The sequence below is a fragment of the Haliotis cracherodii genome, unplaced genomic scaffold (genome assembly GCF_022045235.1).
Source record: "Haliotis cracherodii isolate W230 unplaced genomic scaffold, xgHalCrac1.p SCAF_3, whole genome shotgun sequence".
Lineage (NCBI taxonomy): Eukaryota > Metazoa > Mollusca > Gastropoda > Lepetellida > Haliotidae > Haliotis > Haliotis cracherodii.
Window position 1 is genome coordinate 10,817,684 of NW_027266286.1, and position 22,218 is coordinate 10,839,901.

Here is a 22,218-nt window from a genome sequence, read left to right on the forward strand (position 1 = left end):
TACGTTGGTGGAGTGCTATCGATTTATCGCTGGATAGGAAAACTTCACACATCTACTTATCACGCAGACAAACACAACATACGTATAGGTGTTGGCTGCCTCATGGTGCAGTGATCGTGATGGGGCATATGACACGTGATATTCCAGGATGTAGACATCCAAATGCTGTAAAACATAAACAAGCACCATCTGAAAACAGTAAAAGTTTGCAATTTTGTGCTCCATACGCATTTCCCCACAATGATAAACCATGTTCATTGACGATTGCAATGTTCATACAACGGTTCTTATGTAGATGTCTTCTTGTGTGTTATTTCTATACAGCTTATTGTAAATAACCAAAATATTGTAATCAAGTCCCAGCAGTCTTTTTACAGTCCCCAACTTGGCAGTTCATATGTGACACATATAACCTAACAGCATGTATGTAATACATCATAGAAGAAATCTTATATCTATATTTACATATATCTATATTGACTGGTAACAAATAATATTAAAACCAGGGAACGTTGGTAACATTTAATAGGAGTTCTGCTTTAAAAATAGGGGGCACGGGAGGCCCAGTCGTCTAAGGCGCCGCGATTCGCTGTGCAGAGTTGCGTCCCCTGGACACACCAGAAACCTATCATTGTGGGTTCGAATCCCGGTTCACCCCTATTATGTTTCTAGGTTTGTCAGCACCATACCCGTGCTCGTGGGTTTCACAGAAGTGGTAAACGTCTGAGACCTGCATCACTTCGGGCTTTCCTCCCACATTAAGCTGACACGCCGTGATATAACTGGAATAATGTTAAAAAAGCGGCGTTAAACCCAACTCACTTACTCACTCACTTTAAAAATACCGCATCAATAAGTGACAGCATAATGTTAACTGAAGAATAAATTTTTACTTTGTATGAGTGCATTAGAGTGACGGCAAACTATTAGAGCAAAATGAGTTCCGTCAATTACCCACTAACTCACTCGGTACGTGTGACCTTGTGTCTACACTGGTGGTACGAATTGCCCAGTTGCCTAAGGCTACAACGTTCGCTGTGCAGAATATTGTCCCTTGTGCACGCCAGAAATCTTTAATTGTGGGTTCGAATCCCGATCCGCCCTGATGATGTTTCTAGGTCTCTCAGCACCATACCCGTTCTCCAGGGTTTCACAAGAGGGTTAAAAACCTCCGTGGCTTTCCTCCCATATTAAGCTGACACGCCTTGATATAACTGGAATGCTGTTAACAGCGGCGTAAAACACACCTCACTCACTAACTCACTGATGCTACTACTATTCATCAATGAAATTGACAAACATTAACATCCTTTGTAGTTTGTTAACAACTAGTTTAGAATGTCAGAAGAGAGATGTAATTGTTATGCCCCAGTAGTTCACACTGACAGTGAGTCGTTACACACTGATCGCAATATACCTGCAGTATTGCAGATGCGATGTAAAATTTTAACTCACTCACGTTTTACACACTGGTTTCAATTAAGTATGCAACGTCCAAATGGTCGACTGACAAAAACAGTTGCTCATTGCTTGTTCATGAACATAATGTTGAGTTGAATAACTAGGACCAGTTTCAGAACGTTATGGCGATATGTTTCTGTCAGCTGCCCCAGCCTCCATCACTGCTGTTGTGACATGGGATGAATCAATGCGTAACGAAAGCAACTGTTGATTTCTTTCTGAGTATTATTCCCAATGCGATTGTGAGCTTGGGTGTATATTCGTCAGAATGAAATAAGTTAACGTGTTCACCTCTTGGAAGACAAAAGTCAGTAGGACTGACAACTTTGTAAGCAGTCTTGCCATATTCCGTAGAAACATATAGACGGGCGGTGCCTTAAACTTGATGCTTTTCACATAGAATTAGAATGAGTTCTTTTAGGAAAAAATCCGATCCTGGTGGTGTGAACAGCAGAATTACCGACCGACAGTAAATGTTGTCAACGATCATTTAGTAATAATAGATATATATAATAAAAACATTTGGAAGACAAACCAACAATACAAACCTGACCCAAATTTCTGATTAATGCGACAAATACACACTTTCACACAACCACTGTCCTGAGTGAGACTCCGACACCATGTTGAAATAAACTGTTTCCAACACTATATACCCACGTTGTCCCACCAGCTTCATCGAGTGTCTTAAGCAATGATAGAAGATTGACATGGAAATAACATAATTATCTGGATGTAATTCTACAATAGTTTCTAATGGTCTGTAAATATTCGAGTCTGGAATAGACGATCCAATGATTGACACCATGAGCATCAATCTAAGCAACTGGTATACAATTAGGAGATAAACTAACTGTGTTTTGAAATTTGATGTAGTCCCACTGTAGAGTAGATGCCTCTTTATTATAATTTTGAACCGAGCGCTTTCGCACGAGATTCCAAATATTAATAAAGAGGTATCTATCGGGATTTTTTACAGTAAATATAATTCTAAATGAAAGTGTACTTCGACATAAACGCCTATTGCCTATAACCGTTTGGATATATACTTTCCAATGATATAAATTATTTGCCATTTGCGCTTACTTGACCTGTCACATTCGGGTGCTTTGATATTACGATTAATGTAGAAAAGTAGCAAACTTAAAATACCGATGTCAGATAGTGCAGAGATCTTTTTGGATTTCCTGAATTTACGTAGTCGAGTTGAATGTTATACAATTTGGTTACGCTGTGTGAAGAATCAAGAACGTTGTAACACGTTTGATACAATGTATACGTTTTTGAAACCGCGGCGTCATTACACCGCAGCACAGAGCGGTGGGCAAAGCCAGCAGACGGCCAGGCACCAAATCTACAGGTAACCTAGCTCTACATTGAAAACACAGTATGTTTATCTCTTAATTCGACTTGCCAACTAATTTAAATGAAAGTGCAACCTATCCGAACTGGTGCTAATAGTTGAAACTTAAGGAAAACTATTGTTTTCGTATGACCTGTAAATATCAACAAATATCAATAATAAAACAAAATAATATCAAAATAAACAATATCAATCAATACTTCTCTTTGTAACATAAGACCGCCTCCGTGGTCTAATGGTAGAGTGTCCGCCCGGAGAGCGGAAGGTCCGGGGTTCGATCCCCAGCCGCGTCATACCAAAAGACGTTAAAAGATTGTACGTATTATTACCCTGTCTGGCGCTCGGCATTAAGGGGCTAAAACAAGGACTGGTCAGCTCGGAGTCAGTATACTGTGTATGAGTGGGGTATTCATGTTAAACTGCGGCATGGTATCTCAGTGAGCTAGCACTATAAATCGGCATCAGTCCGGACTAGTACAAGCAGCCACACACACACACATACACGTGCATGCACGTCGCCATTTAAGTGCAATAATCTTGGACGCGGCGTTAAGCCCCATTTCACCTCACCTTGTAACAAAAATATGAATTGGGCAATTAAACGCATGGGACATCTGGTACATCGGACAGCGCTAACAGCAAGCGAGTGATCAATACATGGATGAAATGATAATTATGGTAACATTTGGATACCACATGATAAGAATGTATGGTTGCAGCGCATGATCGAACCCTTTTATTGCCAGTGATACACAACGTTAAAAAGCTAAACTTCTCACACTTTCAGACGATTGTAAATGAGAAGGATATTATCTCCCGTCATCTGTTGCCAGCTATCGGATTTAACATAATGCATCTGTGTGGCAATTATTAGCGATTGTATCAAATGTTGTCCACTGGTGTACAGTATCATCCACTGTATAAATATCATATGTTATCTATCCCCTGGTGTTGTATGAACTCACACGTTTGTGATTCATATTGATTATTCCTACTCACATCCTTCTCTCCAGTTGCCCTCCTAGTGGGTGGTTAAGGCCTCCTAGTGGGCACTTTGGGTGAAAAGCACCAAACTTGACACACTTATACATTGAACCATTCCGAACATTTCTGGATATGGACCCACCTCTGGACAGCACCCCGGTAGCCTAGCCGTCAACATGGCTAAAATCTCTAATGACATCAATATATACTCAATATATCATACTTATGTGGTCAATGTTTTTACAAATAATCACAGTAATGCATTCAAAATTAATTGCAAATGTTTTGTATATAAATCAAATATATAATTTGCAGCGCCCCTTTTTTAACAAATGAGCAGCTTGACGTTGCATGTGTTTATGACGGGTGCCAACCTTTGGGAAGGATACCCTCACATTGTCGCCAACGCTGGTTTTATTACGGGTTCATAATCACCTGCTTATGAAACTGTCGGAATTGTAAAATGGACTCTGCTAAAAGCAGAGATTTCTTATGAGTGAGTGAGTATAGTTTTACGCCGCTTTTAGCAATATTCCAGCAATATCACGGCGGGGGACACCAGAAATGGGCTTCACACATTGTACTCATGTCGGGAATTGGACCCGGGTCTTCATCGTGACGAGCGAACGCTTTAACCGCTAGGCTACCCGATCGTCCCTGATTTCTTATGATTATAGAAGGGTTTTCGCACACCCCTCAACACATCCTTGCAGATATGCTGGCTTGCTTACGCTAACATTTCAGAGAGGATAAGATGTGAAAATGGCCGAACAAGAAAGCGCAATTTTGAATTTTGAGAAAGTAGTATTCTAAGTTTGAAGTTATACTCTTGTAAATCGCCTACACCCGGAGAAGGGCATGTATGTGATGTTTGATTGGATAACCCTGCCTCAATCGTGGATCATTGTTTGTAACCAAACAGATGTTTCAGTTTGCAGTCGTGGAATCAGTGATAAACATGGGACAAGTAGCAGATGCGTATGACGCATGTGCAGTGGAGGAAACACACCAGGAACATCTGTCACATGTGAGCAGTGATTTGGTGTTTCCATACTTTATCCAAGCTTATATAAGCTTGAAACTCATGATTCCTATGTATTAGGTGAAACTCCCCATTTGATAAACAGTTCTGTCCTGTCCGAAACCAGCAATGCAACTCCACCTGATGTTATCTCTGTCTGTGGCAGTCTGTTTGACTGGTGGGAAAACGGTTGCCGGAAAAGGTAAGCTAAGAAAAGGGTGAATGTAAACAAATTTACTATTTGAGTTGTCAATATAATATGTATAAATGTACTTCTTAGCATTATTCTTTTTTCTTTGTTTTACCTGTGTCTGGGACATAGGTTGCCCAGAGGCCTAAGGTTCCACAAACCGCTGTGTCGAGTTACCTGACGTAACTGATCCGCTCATTATGGGTTTGAATCCCTGATTATGATCCAATGATGGAAACGCGGTGTGGGTCTCCCAAGTCTGAACTGACAAATAATTAAAGAATTTTAAGCTGTCCACACGCACACACGCACACGAACGCACGCACACAAAACATATTTCAAGAAGAGAGCATGACTGTCTTTCTTCGGTAGATAGAAGCATTTACGTTCTCCTGTTATGGGTATGTACATAAGATATAGATACACCATACAGAATGCTATCTCGTTTCGTTTGCATGCACGCGTGTGTTTATCTTCTTGTATTTGATAAAATTAGAAAGATTCAAATACACAACGAAAAATGATTTTATTTTGCAAAAACTCCGCGTATTATTCTCGATTTATTGCAAAACTTAATTGCTCCTTTATTGGAGTTTTTTGTGTTTTGACTACCACCCTCTACCACCGTCATCGACACGGGCGTTGTGTAGGATGATATTAGTTATATCTCTCCCTGTTTAAACATGGCCTTGGATACTTGTGAATGTTTTTCGCTAATCATATTATTATACTACCCCATCCTTCCTTCAATCTGAAAACGGAAACTTTGAAGGACACATTGAACTGGAACAAATAATGAATTACACGTAGATAATACATTGACAAATAATTGTCAATATTATCAGCCACTGTTTGTATTTTTTGCATTGTCCAAAGAATTATTTTGTCGGTGAACAGATTTAGATGACGCCGAATACGCACTAGTCCGATTTAGGAATGACAATTACATTGATTATGATGCTCACAAATTATAACAAACTGTTATGTTTTCCTTAATAAATATATGGGGGCGGTCGGGTAGCCTAGTGGTTAAAGCCTTCGCTCGTCACGCTGAAGACCCGGGCTCGATTCCCGACATGGGTACAATGTGTGAAGCCAATTTCTGGTGTTCCCCGCCATGATGTTGCTGGAATATTGCTAAAAGCGGTGTAAAACCAACATATATACGACTTTTGTGAGTGTCAAAAACCCGTACACTTATTCATTGGACAAAAGACATGGAATGCGTCCATATAATTCCTTGCAATCAGCTGTCTTCGGAAATTCCGTTCAATGCTAAAGTACTTGTAAAATACAGTTTAACTGAGGTTAAGTTGGCTTTCCCGCCAGGTGAGACCAGATATCCGATTTTATTACAGTTTTGTTTAAGCAAGACTTTTCAGTTACATAACAGTTCTCTTTCTATTAAAATGTCTGGTTCAAATATGCGTTCAGATGTCGGTTATGTTAATATCTACCACATATATACACAGTGAGTCAGACAGACGGGCACACATCCATCCATCCATCCATCCATCCATCCATCCATCATGCATGCATACAACCATATATTCATACAAACAACACTATACAAGTTGATCATAAATTAAATGTCAAAAATAACATTTATGGACAACAGTAGTATTGCATTCACACTGTTACTTCATATACTACTCAAAACAAGTTAAAGAACACCCACAATTATAAGACTATGTTTTGGAATACAATCAACCATGACTGATTATCCACAGTCATATGAAAGAATCGGAGGTTCTTCAACTTATTTTTTGAATAGTAGAAATTTAGATTTTATATATTAAGAGAATATTGCCATGACACCCCACGCGCCAACGGCATTAGGGCCATGAATTAATCAATTAGTTTTTCGCAGAAATCCGTGGATTGGGAGTGGATTCCAAAGCTCCATATAAATCTGCACAAAGATAGATATATTCATGGGTCTAGGAACATTTGCCACCACACCCTTGTCTCAAAGACTAACCTTAATCCTGAATAGAATCAAGGAAGGGCTTTCTCTATTTTCACAGAACGTATTTGAGACAGGTGGACTCTTTGCAGTCTCAGAAAAGAACCAAGTTCCATTCTGTCGAAACATTTGATTTGTACTTTGTACACCACTATCCCATATGAGACTTTTGTTACAAAACGTGCCAAAGCAAATGCCATCTGAAGTTTACTGAGAAATCAATATGTGAAATTCGAAACTTCCTCATTCCTCATAACATCTACCTAAAAATTTGGGGTAAGACATTTAGGCAAGAAGAAGGCATCCGTGCAGATCTGTTTCTTTATACATATGAATCGGAATTTCTGTTCGGATTGGCAAAGTCAAAACAATGTAATTTGGCCAAGAGGTTTAACTTATGCTTCGGTTATATCGATGATCTGATATCGTTCAATAACAATCAAATAGCCAATTCCCTTCCACTGATTTACCCACCTGAACTAGACATAGAGGAGACCAGTGAGAACGCCTCATCTGTTTCATATTTAGACCTATGCTCAAAGATTCAGAGTAACAATACACTCTCCACAAGACTGTATGACAAGAGGGATGACTTCAACTTTCCAATAGTCAATAGTCATGTCGAGCAATATTCCTGCAGCTCCAGCCTTTGGTACATTTCGAAACTTTTGAGATACAATAAAACATGCTCTTTCTACCAAGATTTCAAAGAGCGTCATACGAAGTTGTTTGATAAAGGTTACAGCATTTAAGGCCTCAGTAAAGCTGTCAATAGGTTTTATGGTAGACATGTGGAGGACATTTCCAAACTGACACATCAGTGACAAGAATGATGTCCGATGCAATTCTCTATTTTGACTTGTACCATATGTTCCCATGTCTTTGCATGTGAACAATTGACCTGCTGTTGCATGTGTTTGTTCCACCAGTGGACCACGGATAGTCTCGCGAACACCTGGTATCATTACTACTTGATAGTGATTCATATACACATGCTCATGATACAGTTGGAATTGTACAATCGACTCTATTATATGGAGAGGGTTTGGTCGCTTTATTATCAATTTATTACTGTTGTTATTGGAGGCGAGAAAGCAATGTCCCCTCTCGGATAAAATAGTACACTCACCTTTTGGTATCATCATTATATGAGCATGATTCATGAACAATCGTGCAATGGATTCTGCTTTTGGCGGGGCTTTCTTGTGATAAAGGAAATAATTTTGTCGCTTTTATTTCCGTCAGGGAATAGCTGATTCGGACAACTACGTTATATATTCATATTGTGTTAGATCATGAGTACATGCGGGGGGTCGGGTAGCCTAGTGGTTAAAGCGGTCGCTCGTGATGCCGAAGACCCGGGTTCGATTCCCGACATGGGTACATTGTGTGAAGCCCATTTCTGATGTTCCCCGCCATGATGTTGCTGGAATATTGCTAAAAGCGGCGTAAAACCTTACTCACTCACTCACTCACTCACTCACTCACTCGTGAGTACATGCCTGTATACGTGGTTAACAGTTTTAATGGTACACGAGTTGTTGGAAATGTTTGAATAGGTGTTGTGTAACTGTTGGTCGCCCTGTTGTCACCTTTGTCAGTGAATTTGCCTCTCTTGCCTTCAACCGAGCGCAACTGGCATCTTACGTGCGTGCGTGTTACAAACGTAGTGTAACGATTCACTTGCGAGGCTGTCAAGACACTTTCAAACCCGGCATGGTGGATCATGGCGACTTTCCTTTAGAATAGTTGTATGTCCCCAGAGCATCCCGGCCTTACGAATTTTGTTAGTGCAATATACCCTTGGAGACACGGTTTAAATAGTACTAGGTCCAAATACTCTATTACTAGTCAAAAGGCGATGGAATTAGATCGGATAGTCAGGATCGGTGACTTGGAGGATTGCGTGTGTAATCGGTACCAGACTACGCAGGACATTGCTCTTAAAGTCCACAGCTGGTTTGTCTGGACCCTACTTGATCATTTACAGACCATCGTCATAGAGCAGGACATAAGCAAACACAAACAAGGCAGTGTATAATTGTTTGGGGCAATGCTGGTGCAGCGAGACGAAGACAGATTTGGAGGTAGTAAGGCGAGGTACGGACAATGGAAATACACGTGAGAGTCCTTCATGGGAATGTACATGTATGTACAATGTATTGATGAAACAAACGCGAGTTGGCCTGATGCAAGAGCACATGTCCGTGTTGCATATGGAGCAACCCGCGACCCCTTGAAAAGTGTGGTGGCAATGGATTGGTCTCGGACACAACGAAATCAGCTTGAGTCTTGGATGGTGGCTCAAATGCTAGTTGGCATGAAGCAAGCAGGTGCTTTGGATTTTACTGCAGGCAGGTAAATAGGTTCGAGCTGCAAACGTGGAGTGTTCCGCCCACTTGCAGAAGTACAGTTTATGATTTGCCTTGACAAATCTGACATGAGGAAGAGATGATTCGATGGTACATTGCCGTCTTTGTCGAATGCCTTGACATAATATCTCAGCTTTGGATCCTATGAATGATTTGAGGCAGACTGGGATGTTCCCCGTAATGTAAGATAGGAGACTGCAAGTTGCTTTGTGTTGTGTACAATGGCTGAGGTGTCATCAGCCATGTCATGGGTAAGAGCACATGACTGCACAAGATAGTATAATGTATATAATATGCAACGACATTATCTTGACAACAGCAGATTATTTGTAAATCTTCTTTTAAATGTTTGTGTAATTTGTACAACATGTACGTATGTGCGGCGTAAGGCAATGAACAATTTTTTAATGCAAATTTAGTGAGTGGCGGGTGCTACCACTAGGGCAGAACATGCCTACCCTTTTCACAAACACTGGTGGCATCACTGATGTTCAGTGGTCCTTTTATAAGAATTTCAGCGCTAGTTTGCTTCTTGTGCCCAGTGGACTCTGTTTAGGTAGATAATTGAGACTGTCGTCTGGAGTTGACGTTTTATATCGTACCCATTACCCATTTTGTGATCTAGTGGTACATACACGTCCTTGTCCATGCGTTGGTTTGGAGAGCGTGTATTCATTCGATCTTAGTGAGTAATTACATAAACTCGTGAGCTATTATATGTGGCCCTGTATGCATGTCGTGTGCGTGTGCGTGTGCATGTGTATGTCTGTGCCTCATATTTTAGGTGATATGTGTGTTGGTGCACGTTTGCGTCTATCCTTTCATGTTGTTACAGTGTGTGTGTATTTGTGAGTGTCATTAGGATTAACAGTGTTTGTTGAAATATGACAAGAAACGCTTTAAACTATATATTTTTCAAATAGAATATGAACGAGTTCTTTAGCAACAAATTCGATTTTGGTGTAAACAACAGAATTATGCAATGGGTCTGACAGTAAATGTTCTCAACGATAATTTAGTAATGATAAATTGAGCATAAAAAAACGATTTAGGGACAAATCAACCGTACACACTCGACTCAAGCATTCGTACAATCTCTGTTTAATGAGAGAAATACGCACTTTCACACAACCACTGTCCTGACTAACACTTGGAAACATATTGGAATATACTACTTCTCACGCTAGATGGCCACGTAGTCATACCAGCTTCAGCGAGTACCTTTAACATGTGTTCACACTAAAAGTGCAACATTCTTGGACACGACCTTAAGCATGTGTGTCTGTGAATTCCATTTTCTTTTAAAATCTGTTATTATACTCCAGCTATAGTCATTCATTTTGAAACTATCCCTTTTTGTTGTTGTCGAATGCCAATGAATTTCTTTTTCAAACATGAATGTAGCTGTTTTGAACCCTCATGGACGAACGAGGTGGTGCAAGAGCGACCATTTAAGTAAGTGTCAGGTTCTGGAGATTTAAAATCTTGGCGCAATTTTGAAATTTTTGTGAAAATGTCGGTCCCGAGAAGAATTTGTAAAGATTCAGCTATCCTCATAGCGCTGACGGCATCTACGTTTTATTAACATGTAATGTGTATGCGTGTCAAATAAATCTGATGATGACAAAACAGCCGTTTCCATCGTTTAATAAACAGGAATCGTGACCATTTCAGGGGCGATGACTTTGGTCTAATTTGTGAAACGTGGATAAAATAGTCACATTTATTTCAAGGGAAGCAAATCTAAAGGGTCTATTATTCACACTTGCACGTGACTGTTGTAAATAAAATGTAGGAGCATTGGTACCCTACATAAATAACAAAGAGCAAAACAGAGCACACACACACACACACACACACACACACACACACACACACACACACACACACACACACACACACACACACACACACACACACACACACACACACACTGAAAATAGTCCATGAAAGAATGACAAAACTGATGTAACCGATTAGGAAAAACATGAACGCAATTTATTATACCTCATGTATGATTAAATACTAGAAGTTCTTATTCACTTTATCCAGCAACATTTATCTGCTATTTGATATTGACAGTACAACCTTTGATTTCAAAAGGTCTCATTTTCTTTTGCTTGGTTAGGGGGTCGACATTTGTGTCTAGCTTATTTGCCTTAGGGTTCCTATCTCAATCATAAAGGCATGTGGAAGGGCCTACAATGTAAGTATGGTGCAATGTGCTTCATAAGACGTTAGATAAAGGCGACAGGGAGGGAAACGTCTTGACGTAGGGTTTTCCGTATTGAATATTGCATGGCCATCAGATGCACATACATCATGAGAGGTGATGTGATGATGATATTTGCTGAACATGATCCATAAAATATACACTATTGACTGAGTCTCAGAAACAAGGATCCCCTTAAGGCAGTTTTCCGTGTGCCTTATCACGACGTGACAGGGCTGTCCACTTCAATAATTTCCAGTCTTCGTCCTCTCACACCTTGTACAGTACTCCACGACTATAGATACAACGTATCAGCTCATCACAGTGTGAAAGGAGAGTTACTTGCCCAGCTATACTGTTCCATCGGCGGGTACCATACATCATTTTGTTAGAGAGAGAGAGAGTTTCACCTTCAAAATAATGTTCCCTTGGAGGTGGTGTGCCTATTATCCGTGAACACCAGACATAAAGGACATATATAATGTTGTCCTGTTGCATTGAACAAGACACAACATCAGTTGCAATAGTTTGTTCCCCTACAGAAATACACCCAACATTAACCTTGTCATGAATCTCTTCAATTCAAGTCCTCTTTACAGTACTAGTTGTAGATCTCTAATGTACTCAGAGTTAACGAGATAACTATCTCTTCACTACCCGTCAGCTGAAATGATGTCAGAACAAAGTGAGGTTATCTTCTCACTTGTGTGCTATCGCCTGTCAGCTGGACTATGACACTTTTCATGATCAGTTTTCAAGATCCCTGAAGTTCATGCTTCCATTTTGGATGTTATGTCCTGCTTCATCAAGGGGATCATTGCAGAACTCACTCCAAACCTGGCTTGCGCAATATCTAGGGAACGGCAGCTTTGAGCACATTTTTTTACCACACAAAATGTTTTTGCCTTCGCCAAGCTTAATCGACAATGTCTTGTTCGCCAACAAAACGGAACAGCAACTTTTTGCAATTTTACATTTGTAGATGTTATAGAGGTGCAAAAGGTGGAATGCTGACGTCAAAGCAATAGGTTGAATATAAGGTTGAACAAAACGACGTCTTACAAAGACAAATTCGTTTTCATAATTTACACATGAATTTTAATTGAGAGGAGCTTCAAAGGAAGCCATTCTTCATGGATCAGCAATTCGTTTCTAGTATTCTTTAATGTTTTTGAAATCACCCCGAAACCATTAAATTTATGAAGCCTTGAGACGACTCCTAGTGACACTGCTGCGATATTAAGAAAGGTTTTGGAAAACCATTATTACTCACTGACAAATGACTCGTAAATGCATATTTTGATACCGTTACAGCTCCTTTGGTATACTTTAAGGCAACGCTGCCAAAGAATTCGAACTCTGTGGCACCTTACCCCTTTGGTGTTGGCAGCATCATCCTATTTAGCAGCGTTGAGGCAAACAATGGTCGTGGGTATAACCCTACATCTGGGGTATTCCATGCCCCTGTATCAGGTAAGAATTGGATTTTTTAAATAGCCAGAACTGTCACTCATCATTTTCCGATTTCAGTATTACTCCAATATATTTAAATTTTCGTTATGTTCACTTAAATTCCTGCATTCTCATTAGCTGTAATGGTAACGTGTTATTACATTCATTTCACGGTGAATATAAAACATTAAGCCACGCCCACCGAGACTACATTTATTACGGAAATTTGGGGAATCCCAATATTATATCGAGGGAATTCCCTTTCTGCTCACGTGTATCGTCATGCACAGGAGATTTGTATATTCATATTGCATTTTCATTTTCCAACCTACCCTTTGAGACTGAATCCCGAGAAGGAATGAAACAGGAAACGTGCAGGTTCGCTCGACTGTTTTCCTCGGTTCCACAACTTTCATGTCTTCGGGTTTCATTTCTAATTGTCATTATTTTAAATGTGTTTCTTTCCGTCCTCAGGGAACTAATGTTTGAATCTTGCGGTAATGTTTGAGTGAGTGAGTAAGTTGGGTTTAACGCCACTTTTAACATTATTACAGTTATATCGCGGCATGTCAGCTTAATGTGGGAGGAAAGCCCGAAGTGATGCAGGTCTCAGACGTTTACCACTTCGGTGAAACCCACGAGCACGGGTATGGTGCTGACAAACCTAGAAACATAATCGGGGCGAACCGGGATTCGAACCCACAATCATAGGTCTCTGGCCCAAGGGACGCAACTCAGCACAGCAAATCGCGGCGCCTTAGACGACTGGGCCACCCGTGCCCCCTCGGTAATGTTTGAAACAGCCGCCTTCTCACGGACGTATTTGCTCCGGTTCGTTGCCTTGATTGACAGGTCATATGAATTTTATTTTGATCCTACTCTCCGTTGATTGGCTACTGACTTTGTAGGCGTGTCAAAGTATTTGCATAAATTAAACAACCAACTGAATTCACTGAAGCCACAGTATGTATTCTTACACCTGGAATGTTTATCAATCTCGTCATTTTTCATATTTGAAGTTATCATGTCTGGTTATTCCTTCTTCAATTAATTATGAACTCATCAAATCCGACATAATTATTTATGAATACTTTGGATGATAACAGAAACTGCTTGATAATTATTCAATACCATACTCAAATCCGTTAATTATTGAAACTTCGAGTTGGTACTACTCATTATCCCATGATTCAGCCTCTTGATGAAAACTACGCTTTTCTTTCTTGTATAGCACATTCATCTGTAGGAGACTTTCTCAACATCTATGAAAGTGAAGACAAGCCAGATTTGTTTATTATCAATGATACTATTGTCGGATACTTTCAAAGAATTTTAATTTCAGGTTACTATCAGTTCCGGGCGCTTTTACAAACAGTTGGTACAGGTGGATCTGACTTCGTGCTGTTGGCCCAGGGCTCTGCAAAAGCAAGGATCAGCATTCCAAAGCCCTGGATCAGTACTTCAATGAGCGTTGTCATTCACGTCAACAAAGGTGACCACGTATTCGTTAAGAAGACCTGGGAAGGCGGTAACTCCCCATTAAGACAGGGGGTGTTTTCGCAGTTTTCTGGATTCCTGCTCAGAAAAGACTGATACGGCATCTGTGAAATAAAACTACCATAAAATGGTTTCATTTTGTTGAGTCCTTCGAACTGCACATTATATCAACCATATACACAGTATCCACAGACATGTACGCACCTTCAATGACTAACCACTGTTTTCAGTGTACTATACATTAAGAAAAATGACCAATATCAGTCACCTAAAGACATGCAATACTTGACCCGGGTGCAGATTCGGGGTAGAATAGGTCTTCAGCAACCATGCTTGTCATAAAGGCGAGTAATGGGATCAGGTGGTCAGGCTCGCTGACTTTGTTAATGCATGTCATTGTATCCAAATTGCGTAGATCGATGCTCATGATGTCATTCACTGGATTAACTCGAATATTTACGGACCGCTGTCATATAGCTGGGATATTGCTGCGTGCGGCTTTAAACAACAAACAAACAAACAAATACCAAATACTAATCCCGGGATGGATTTTCGCCAATTACGTATCAGTCACATGAGTGATTGAGTTACTGAAGTTGATTGAATTGTGAGGTCATTGTGTTTACGTTTATCTTAGAACGTTTATCATGGAAATCTATTTAGGTTTACACGTAAAAAAACCAAATTAGCACATTGCACTCTCAGTACTATCAAATCATTGATCGAGGATAGATTTAGACATTCTTAGCATATACTTATTCAACCATCAGTTATTTAAATTTATGTGTACACACCATTTTACCAATGAAGCCAGGCCAGAGTTTGTAGCATGGTGTAGACGTACTTTCGTTGCAGATGCTGAACAATCAGTGTCAAGTAAGAGGAGTTCTATGGATGAACAACTTCTTTATTACAATTAGTGTCCATCCACAGAACTCGTCTTACTTCAGCACTCCAACTTCTAAATGCCACTGAAAGAAGTTAATCAGTGTCAAGTACTTTCAGTTCTGTCGTACCTATAAAACAAACAAAACATGCCATCTATATGGTCAAAAAATGAAATATCGGGTTTATTCTTATTATAATGTCTGGATTGTGAGTTAGAGTTGGCGACACTAAGATATAGGTTTAGTGGAACGTATGCTTAAAACAAAGTATGTTTCCATGTGTACCCATCGAGTTTGAACATCAGTATTAACCTTTTTCACACTTTCGGCATCTTGGATCGAAAACGAGGCTTGGAGAGCATAGCTCCATGCAGTGAGAGTCGCATCAGCTCATAGGGAACAGACAGCATGTTGTGCATTTCACTGATGGACACTTCAAACAAACAAAAAATGGTATCCTCTGTATCTAATATAGAAGATATTTCACATTAAATCATGAGGTCCAACTAAAATATGCCTGTAATACACTGGAATTAGCATTTTGCTGTCAGGATCGAAAGGTGCATTTCGAGATACGTATTTCAGAAATAGATTGTTTTATCATAACCTCGTCGGCATATACAGGTACAATGAGACAGTACATTCAATGACAGAAGTTTTGTATCGTAAATAAACCGCATAACATGAAACACGTCAGTGTACTTTTGCAAAACTGCTCACTCAATGCGTGGCTTGGCAAACTCTAGATCAAGATTGAGATCATGTTTATTTCGAGTTTCATAGTGGTGTTTGCTGCACAACGCACTATCGTTTTGCCATGAGTCCAGTTGATAAAAGACACTTTTTCTGCTATGATTCTCGTTTTAACATATTACAATGTTAATTATGAAAATAATTCGTGTGTCAAAATAAATATTCAGAAGGGGTGATAACTCTATTTAGTATTCATTGTGTACAATGACAGATGATACTTTACTTGTTCTTCAAACATCACTTACTTAACTGATTATTGCCGATTGAGATTGCACCGTGCACGACAAAGTAATAATGTGTGAACTGTTTAAAATAAGTTAAAAGGAAATTAAAAATTGATAAATATAAATAATGCATGAAATTGAAGAAATATAAGAATTGATACAACTACGTATACCAACTTCTTGAACACCCTCATCTAATCCTGTATGATGATAGGTAATTGTATATCAAAAGGAAGCTACTAATACATTTATCCTGAATAGTTTGAAAATGTCTTGATCAGATATGAGTACAGATAAAATAACAAAAGATAAAAAGGATCGACTTCAATTGGCAATCAAGCCAAGATAAAATATATGTATGGGTACAAATTATGTTGATGGAACAATCTGGATTTCTCATATTTAACAAAGAAAAACAAACCAAAATTTTCATATTTTTATTTCTCACAATATAAGTTTTCAAAACTTAACATGGACTGGGTGTCTTTGTCAGTCAAAAGCACCTAATTAAATTCCAGAAGAAAATAATTTTCTTGCTTGTAAACAAATGGTACAATGTGCTTTTTCAGTGTCCGATAAATATTGGCCGTGTTGATTTGTGAGTGAATAAGGCTTTTCACTTCCTCGTCCTATTTAAGTGAAATGTGACAGGAAGCACATTTGTTGATTGAATGAGTATGACTTTTCACTTCCTCGTCCTTTGACAGTACGCACATTGTAACCAGTGTGTCACTGTCAGCAGAAAGCTCCTAAAGACATCCGTCACCCGGATACTAGTACTTCATTGTGTTGACTCGTTGGCCTGAAATGAATAATTCAATAATATTGTAATAATAATAATTCCTACTTCAATAACATTTTTATAAACAATGCATAGTCACCTTCTCTCAAAATATTGCTTATTTAGAAAACAACATTCTTCTGAAATAGAGAAGTTTAAGGAAAATTAATCACAGTGTGTAACATTACATGCTACTTTAGAACAATCTTGAAGGCATCAATTCATCTGATATGTCGAAAACTCAAACAGTATATTCCTGTGTAAACAGTAAACTCAACAGATGCATCAATTTAATGACAATGTACTACAGCTCTTTATATCAATGTCACACAGAAATTCACTCTTGTTTTAATGAAACACGTTTTGGTATTTGTATTACCGGTATGTATTTAACCATGAAATACTTTGTTTAGTCTGACCATGCTGAAAACATACTTTCGCTAGAGTGAAATAAATAAGATTTTTATTAAAATCAGGTGAAATATCACGTTTTGTCACACCTACAGTCAGTCTGCCTCATTGGCACTATGGTTTTCTGAATAAGGTCATGATGATCACAAAGAAAATATAAAACTTGAATTTATTTTGTCAAATGCAATGTTTATCTCTATCTTTACTAAAGTTGATATCTTGACTTGAACATATTAACTTTGTCAGATCACAAGATGAAATATTATTAAACATATGTTATTGTCCAAAAAGACAAAGGGCAGCACTTATTACCGCCTTCTCCCTATAAAGTTATACATAATATTGCATAATGAAAATGAACAATTTACAGTTGAAGCTTCACATTGTGGAAACATAGTGCGCAATAATTATATATATACAGTGCTCATATGAAGGATATGTACAATGTGCTGGAAAGTAAAGACAGTGTGCATCTCATACATATCCTAATATTATACATTTTAGTGTTGAATATAGAATTTAACAATATTAATGTTTAACAGTTTGGAAACAATAATATGCTAGCTACTGAATCTGTTAGTCGTTTCTATAAATTTGTGTACAGACAAGAATATTTTTGTATTCAGGAAAACATCTAAGTTTGGATCACCAAAAAGAATACTATGTAGAGTTTTTTGTCCTCCAAGATTATCGATAGCTGTCAGTAATGTCTCCCTAAAATCATGATATAAGGTACATTCCAAGAAGAAACGGAATGAATTTTCTCAAGGAGCATGCTATACAAGGAGCATGAGATATAAATTCATGCTATCATCGTTATTTGACAAGGAAACAAATTTCTTCTATGTATTTATATTTTTTTATTTTTCTCGTTTTGATTAAATTATAAAAAATATCAAAATGATCACACCACTTGACTTGATTGAAATAAACTAAAGTTCTAAAGATTGTTAACAATAGTAAAATATTACATCATAACAATATAATTATTGCAAAATGACACAGTAAGCACAACTACATGTATATTCTTACATATAAATTGATACGATTAATAATCAATAATACATGGCAATTGCTTGCACAAAAGAAATCTTTTTGTTTTAAAAGTTTCAAAACATGTTTGTGGACATTAAACCAGATGGGTTTCACAATTAAACAAAGGGAATAAATGATATGCATGGGAATTAAAAATAATTCTTTTTATACTTTAAGTAATTTATGCATTTGAAATATTTGAATACAAACTGTTAAAGAGTTATCTGTTTCTGTAAATTATATAAAGATCACATGTAGATTGAACATTTACTGGACATTAATTAGTTGGGTTTTTGTTCATTTTATCATGGAACTGTTCTGGGTGAACAATACCTTCCAAATGGCGTGCTGGTTTTCTTGGGGAATAAGTCAGGAAAGAGGCCGGAGTCACAGGAGTCTAATTACTATTTTATTTACAAGAACAATTAACAATGAGCAAGTTACAATTTATACTTTAGAAAATAGCTGAGGGTGCCACAGAGAGTCGGTACAACACTCTGGGCTGTGGAAGAGAGGTCTGCTTGGTAAGAGAGTCAAACCCCTTCTCTGCCCTAACAAGGTTCCTGTATGTATTTAACAAAAATTAGAACAATAAAATGGAATATGATTGGTTGATACACGATGGGTTGTGCCCTATGCTAAATGAATGGCTAGACAAAGGGGAATACTTAATCCTGTTAATCCTGTTGGACTGGCACTAATCTTGTTGACATATTTACTGGATGCTTTGAAAGAGATTATGGTGTCACTATAGACGGGCTTGTGTTGGGGCTAAACCTTAATGCACTATAGACGAGCTTGTATGGGGGCTAATCCTTAATGCACTATAGACGAGCTTGTATGGGGGCTTATCCTTAATGCCCTATAGACGAGCTTGTATGGGGGCTTATCCTTAATGCCCTATAGACGAGCTTGTATGGGGGCTAATCCTTAATGCACTATAGACGAGCTTGTACGGGGGCTATTCCTTAATGAGTCTTAATTGAAGTAATTGCTGAATGTTATTCTAATATACCCCGGTAGGTGATGACAGATATACTTCAATAGTTCAAGGTAATCTATAAGACTATGTAGACATATCCTTTGTCCACAAAAAATTAACAAAAAATGGCAAAATATATACCAAAACTCAAATAGCCAAATCAGGAAAGTACTCAAAAAACCCTTAAATAAACCCAAAATACTACACCCATCCAAAAAAATCGACAGAATAATTACCAAACTACAAACAGGCCACACCAAACTAAATAATCACCGTAAAATAGCTAAACTACACACAACAGGAAACTGCCCACATTGCAAACAACAAGAAACACCAGAACACGTACTCATTCACTGCACACACTACCAAACACACCGAACAACACTACAGACCACCCTAAATCTTCAAACCGGACTTACACTAGAATCAATCCTAAACCCACAAAATAAATTAGAAAAATTCAAAGCCTTAGGCATATACCTAATAAAAACAGGACTAAATAGTCGCATTTAAACCCCAAATAAAATATTAAAACCAAAACTACCTTATTTGATAACCACCCAACACACACAGCTCCCTTAGTTCGTCCCCCACCCACTCTTGGCATTCTTTCCAAATCTCAAAATTTCAAAATTACTATATAAGTAACCCCTAAAGCCCCCTCCTGGGTTGCACAAACTCACTTTTCCCCTTTTTGGAAACACATTAAATGGCCTGGCCGGGCCCGTGTGCGACATACGCTTGCAGTCGGAAAGCGCACGTTAAATCTCCAATATAAGTAAGTAAGTATCCTTTGTCTGGGAGATGGGATCTTGATACCTTAGGCTAGAATTTTTCTAAAAGCTTCAAATCAATTAAACTATGTAGACGTAACACTTGTTTTATTGAAAAGTATGTCTAGGAGATGCGCCGTAAGGCTTGTTTTATTGAATAGTATGTCTAGGAGATGCGCTCCCATTACCTTTGGGATGCTCACATCCAAAACCTAGCAACTAAATGCAGTAAAGACCTAAACACCCTAAGATGCCTAACAGGCTCTAACTGGGGAGCCTCCAAAGATACTCTCCTCTCTCTCTACATATCCCTAATTAGATCAAAACTAGACTACGGCTGCGCCATATACAACACCCTAAACAACTCCCTATCTAAAAAACTTGACTCAATATAATATCAGGCTCTCAAACTCATTACACGCACACAACATGGCACCTCCTACACCTCACTTCAGGCCTTAACAGGAGAAATGCCACTAAGTCTACGCAGGGAACAGCTAAGCTTAAATTTCTGGGCCGCATCCCAATCAAACCCTCTCATCCAAAACTTAATAAACCAAAACATCAGCCCTAAAAACCAAGCTCTAGCTCGTAAACACCCCTTACTTACCCCAATATCCCAAAGAATAACAAACTACCTAAATGAACACCAAATTAAAAATCTTAAACAAAACTGCAAACAATCAAATATCTTCACCCCTAAACTTAAAATACCCAAAATAGACACATCACTAGCTAGCCAAATAAATAAACAAACCGACCCAAACATAGCTAAAACTACCACACTAGCATACATACACAAAAAGTGGCCAAATTGGTGTCACATTTACACGGACGGATCCTCAGATCCGACCTCCAAACACACGGGTTTCGGAGTCCATACCACACAACCAACTAAAACCACACAATCCTTCCGACTCCCAAATAACCAATCAATATTCACGGCAGAACTAATGGGCATGGCCTCAGCCCTCCATAATCAAGAATCCAAAAACCACCAAAAAATCCTAATACTTACTGACTCCCTAAGTGGGCTACAAGCCCTCCAAAACAAAAATACCAAAAATCGACCTAAATTAATAAATCAAATACTTAAAAGCTCCAACGACCTAACTAAGGCAGGCAAACAAATAACCTTCTTGTGGATACCCGCCCACGTAGGAATATACGGTAATGAAAACGCCGATAAAGCAGCTAAACTATCCCTCAAAATCCCAGAAATAAGCTTAAACTTACCCATCTCAAAATCAGAAATTAAAGGTGTAAACAAACAAAAAATCACAAAAAAATGGCATAACCTATATCTAAACTCAAATAGCCAAATCAAAAGAGTGCTCAGCAAACCACTAACCAACCCAAAAATTCTCCATGTTAGTTTCTGACATATAAACATTTCTAACAGCAGAGCGTTGAAGGATATTGATTTCGCTCCTCCTTATTTGTTTTTAGATATGATAAACTGATCAAGGTCGTTCTGATATGCGGCAGTGAATATACAGTTTTTTAACTGTATGTATGATGAATTTAAATGAATAAAATATGTTGAACTTGGTAGTGACCTTGACAGAGAGTGATCTGCCATTGCTGGTTGGTGTTGACAAACAACGTTCGCTGTGCTTATATAAGTGAGAGACGAGGCCTTCCTTATTTTCGATCAACACCTCACCTGGGAGGCTCACGTCCAAAACCTAAAAACTAGATGCAGCAAAGACCTTAACACATTAAGATGTCTCACCGGCTCTAACTGGGGAGCCTCCAAAGATACCCTCCTCTCACTATATACAACACTAATTAGATCAAAACTAGACTACGGCTGTGCCATATACAATACCCTAAACAACTCTCTTTCTAAAA

General features: G+C 38.6%; 1 long non-coding RNA gene across 1 annotated transcript in view; it reads left to right on the forward strand.

The window, feature by feature from the left end:
* The first annotated feature begins 4,991 nt into the window (after positions 1-4,991).
* LOC139474512 (uncharacterized) overlaps positions 4,992-22,218 on the forward strand; it is a 43,837-nt gene continuing 26,610 nt past the window's right edge. Inside the window, exon 1 of the long non-coding RNA XR_011653986.1 lies at positions 4,992-5,031. This is a non-coding gene — a long non-coding RNA (uncharacterized lncRNA). The remainder of the gene's footprint in view (positions 5,032-22,218) is intronic.